General features: G+C 42.7%; 1 pseudogene; it reads right to left on the bottom strand.

The window, feature by feature from the left end:
- Positions 1-2,784: 2,784 nt before the first annotated feature.
- Positions 2,785-3,968, bottom strand: LOC101998524 (annotated as a pseudogene).
- Positions 3,969-4,666: the final 698 nt, after the last annotated feature.

Raw genomic sequence — 4,666 nt, 5'->3', positions numbered from 1 at the left:
TGTAGAGACAGCCTTTAGATAAGGCCAGTCCCCCCAGTCCAGGGACATTCTCCAGATAAGGACAGGTGGAGAGCAGGAAGCCTTTCTGGGGAGGGAGGGAGTTTCCTTATTTCAGAGCTTAGAGGAAGCTGCCAGGCTATGGCAGACTGCAATCTCTAACCAGCAAGCAGTGTACTCTAACACATCCGCGAGTCTTTGTTTCCAGCTCATGCCTTCATCCCTTCGCTGGATGTCCTGGCACACCCTGTCCAAACTGGTAGTGCAGCGAGACCTGAGAGACAGTTAGACCTGTGTCTGATCCACCTCCTCTGCTTTCCCTTGAAGACAGTGATTCTGTGGGCCTGGTATCTGCACTGTCAGGTTATTGTCCTAAGGTAACCAGCATCTTTAATCCAAAATATATGAATAACTATAATTAAAAATATCACAATTACAAAGCATTCTTAGCAAAACATCAATAAAATATTTTTTAAAAAATCAATATACAAACTCAAATAAAAACAAAAAAAAGGAAAATGTAAGAAATGTATCATAGCATATTACTAAGCCAATAGCAGAGAATTTAAAATGAGATATCTAACGTAGACAAATAGAACAGATGAGGAAAATGTTAATGATAAAAGTCCAGATTTTTCGGGATATCCGTGAAGACTCTGCTCATGTGCAAGACAACTGGCTGTGGAAGGGCCCCAAGGAGGCGCCATGCTCTGTGCAGTCCTCCAGCAGCTCGTGACGAACGTGTTGAGTTAATCTAGACAGTGACTGCCACTGGTGTCTCTCAAGGGAAAAAGAAGTTGCATTTTTAAACCTTTTTAAAAATTAATTAACTAGTTAATTATTTTTTTTTTTACATATCAATCCCACTTCCCCTCCCTCCTCTCCTCCTACCCACTCCCATGCTCTCCCCAGAGAGGTTAAGGCCTCATAGACATAGCCTGTACAGCTAGTAAGCAATTTTAATATCCTAAAAAGCTGAGAGAAATTACAGAGAGACATGAGATAAGAGTGGGGAAAGATAAGGGGACGTACCCTGCTCTCCTCTGTAAGCTTTGATTATGACTTTCAAGCCAATCCATTTCTCAGTGTGTGATAATAACCTCAATTTCCCAGTTTACCTTTTCCATCCGAGAATACACAGGTTCACTACCGTGTTCTACAAGCTGCTATTGTGTAACACGGAAGCTGGGCAGGAACTCATGATCGAGCTGGGGGAAGTCTATGATAATGATATTTCTGGCCCACTTCTGATAATGAATATATCTAGTTTTCGAAAATTTAAACATGAATTATTTATTTATGTTTATTTTTTTAGTAAGTGCATGCATTGTGTAGGCTCTCAAGTGCCATGATATATGTGTGTGAGAGAAAAACGTGGGAGTGTGTGTGGGGGGGGGAGTGGGAGAGAGGGAGATGGTCGGTTGGCAGGAGTCAAGGGATCAGACAAACTCAGGTCACCAGGTTTGGCATCACATGTCTTTATCTGCCGAGCCACCTCACGAGCTCACGTCTATTTTCCTAAGTACATTCATAATGAGAAGAGACATTTCAAGGTTTGTTAAGGAAAAATACTGTCCCAGAGGCTAGAGTGATTGATCAGCTAATAAAGCACTGGCCATATAAACAACAGGACCTGCGTTTGAGCCCTAACACCCATGTAAGAAGCCAGGCATGGTGACACACTTACAATTCCAGCACTGGGAAATAAAAGATCCCTGGGATACGTGGCTAGCTAGTCTAACCAACTTGTAGAGCCCCAGGTTTTGTAAAAATTTTGTTTCATCAATAAGGTGAAAAGACAGCCAGGAGTGCACTTTGCCCCCTGCAAACACACACACACACACACACACACACACACACACACACTCACACACGTGCGCACACACACACGCACACACACACACACGCGCACACACGCATGAAAGTGCAAGCACATACTTTTCATGCACTGTAAATGTCTGTATAGGAAAGGCTGTGGTATTTTTAGATTTATATTAAGACACTGGATGTTTTTAGCATTTGCTCATTTGTAACATGAAGACAGTTGTGTACCAAGCCTAAGTGGCAACTTGAGCTATGTCACAAAGTGAATCCCACTGAGACAGCAGACGCAGTAGGTACCACACCCAGCTCCCCTCTCCTTTCTAATAGCTCTCTCTCCGCCACCAGCCAAATCAGGCAGGCTCCCAGGTCATGAGTTACTTTTGCCTTTGTGAGAGATGTGGATGGGATCCTGCACTGCTATATTCCTCTGTTCCTGGCCTCTTTCCCTCCATATAGTGTCAAGGAGATTCATACACATTTTGAATTTACCCTTTTTTGCTTATTGGTTTTGTATCTTTAAGGCAAGCATATGCCTAGACCTATTTTCTTTGTTTATATTATTTATTATTTTTCTGTTTAACGTCTGTCAATATCTGGAGCATACCACTTTTAATCCCTGATATTGAAAGATGCATCATCAAAATATGAATTGTTTCTTATTAATTAAGATGATAAAATGCAACCAAGGATAACAAATCTGGACATCAGAACTATGACTGTTTATTTAATTAAGGATACATTAAAACAAATATTCAATAATTAAATTTTTTTATTATTTAAGACCTTTATTAACAGGTGCTTGCAGTTTGTTGACATTTTTTTGAAAAAATCAAGTTGTAAACTTTTTATTACAAATTAAAAATGAAGTTCTTAAAAATCTTAACTTGACCAGATATGAAACAATTTAAAAACCATTAAAGGTGTATTGAGAAAAACCAGACCATTTAAAAAAAAATTTGTCATTACCAAAAAGAGACATCTTTAGGTAAAAATAATAAAAACCCCATGCTGCATAGATAATGCAGATAGTTCAAGTGTATCTGGTCAACGGGCAAAAAGCAAGCACTTAAGGTCTTCAGCTCCAATCTTTGTTCATTTCTTATTGCTGGAATTTCATATTCGTTTCTTCTTGTTGGATGACCAAACTGGATGATGGTAGAGATGGTAAGCCGGCATTTACTCAGCCCCGCCCTGCTCAGCTTCCTGACGAATTCTCAGGTGGTGGACTGGCTGCTTTTGTCTCTTTGCCATCTTGTGGTTTAGGGTTCTCTGGGCGTCTGCTTCGGTAATTGAAGTTGCTGCGATACCGACATTGAGGTGGCTGCTGACCTTGGGTCTCGTCTCTTGATTTTCTTTGTCCTCTTCATTGCCGTCCTCTCTAGGCTGTCTTTGGCGAGGAGGGCCCCTGCGAAATCGTGGTCTGTAACCCCGATGCATATTCTGTCTCACTGGTCTACCTTGCTCTCCTGCACCCTGGTTGTCAGCACCCTCCATCACTTCTCCTTGCACAGAAGGGTTGGAATACGGTGGTGGACGCCCATAGGGTCTCCGCAAATAGTAAGGTGGGAACCTTCGCCTGCGATAGGACCGGCGTTGTTGGGCTTGGCCTTCAGGACCGCTTTCCGATCCCTCGTTCTTTTCCCCACTCTCAATATTCTGGTAATTCTGCTGGTAATTACGTGGAGGACCCCTACGACGTGGGTAGCGTCTATAATGGTTACGGTCTGCTGCATATTTACTGCCTTGAACTGGAACTGCACCAGGGCCTGTAATATTTGCTGCCTCCGCACCCTTTTCTCCTTCAACAACATCAAACTCCACAGTCTCTCCATCTCCTACACTGCGAAGGTACTTCCTGGGGTTATTCTTCTTTATGGCAGTCTGGTGTACAAATACGTCTTCCTTGGTGTCATTCCTGTTGATGAAACCGTATCCGTTCCTTACATTGAACCATTTTACTGTTCCCAAAACCTTCGTTGCGATGACCTTCTTGTCCCCGCCAGCTGGCGCCTCCGATGTGAGGCCGCCAGGACCGCCACACCCCACGCCGCTGCCCTTGGAGCCAGGCTTGGTATTGGCTGCACGGAGGGCTGCGGCCCGGGCGGCTGCTGGGTCTTGGCCTCGCTGCTCATGGTTGCGGTGGTGGTGACTGGGGCCGGCGGCGAAGGCTGCGGCTCCTCCCGGGGTGTGATGGTGACTAGGCCGAAGGCGGTGGTGGGGCTCTCAGGGCTCTCTGGGGTCCGTTCTCCGCTCCCGCTACCGATCGAACTCTCAATAATTAAAATTAATCAGTCTTCCAGAATATATTAATAAAAATCCATTCTGTCTTAGTCAAGGTATAAGTAAGATGTCATTGCTATTGCTCAGTAGTGTTTCCTAATATGTGGAATAAACAGACGTTGATTGCAAGCAAAACAGTAAAATAGAATAATAAGTCATTAGGTTTTGTGCTAACAATGTACTCCCAGACAAAAATAAATTCAAAATGGAAGTCAAAATACATTTAGAATTAAACAATAACAAATACATTAAATTTTTGAGACGACTTTAAATATTACTTCAGTAAATTAGAAGTGAGCTGAAATTGTCATGTCAAATGGATTTAAACAAAACAAATTAACTAAGAGTAGAAGCAGGAAACAAATATAACAGCAGAATGTAAAATCTGGGATGTCCTACAGCAGATGCTCATACACCTACCTGCTATTTCACTGGAAAGATCAGAGAAAACCCCTGCAGCTCTTCTCTAAGAGAAAGCAATAGTCAATGGTCAGTAAACAAAGCAAGATGGTGAAGGAGGAGACACTACATATAAACTTCTGTCAGACTTTGTATTGTTTGAGAC

The sequence above is a fragment of the Microtus ochrogaster genome, linkage group LG3 (assembly GCF_000317375.1).
Source record: "Microtus ochrogaster isolate Prairie Vole_2 linkage group LG3, MicOch1.0, whole genome shotgun sequence".
NCBI lineage: Eukaryota > Metazoa > Chordata > Mammalia > Rodentia > Cricetidae > Microtus > Microtus ochrogaster.
This window is presented reverse-complemented; position numbering and strand designations above follow the sequence as displayed.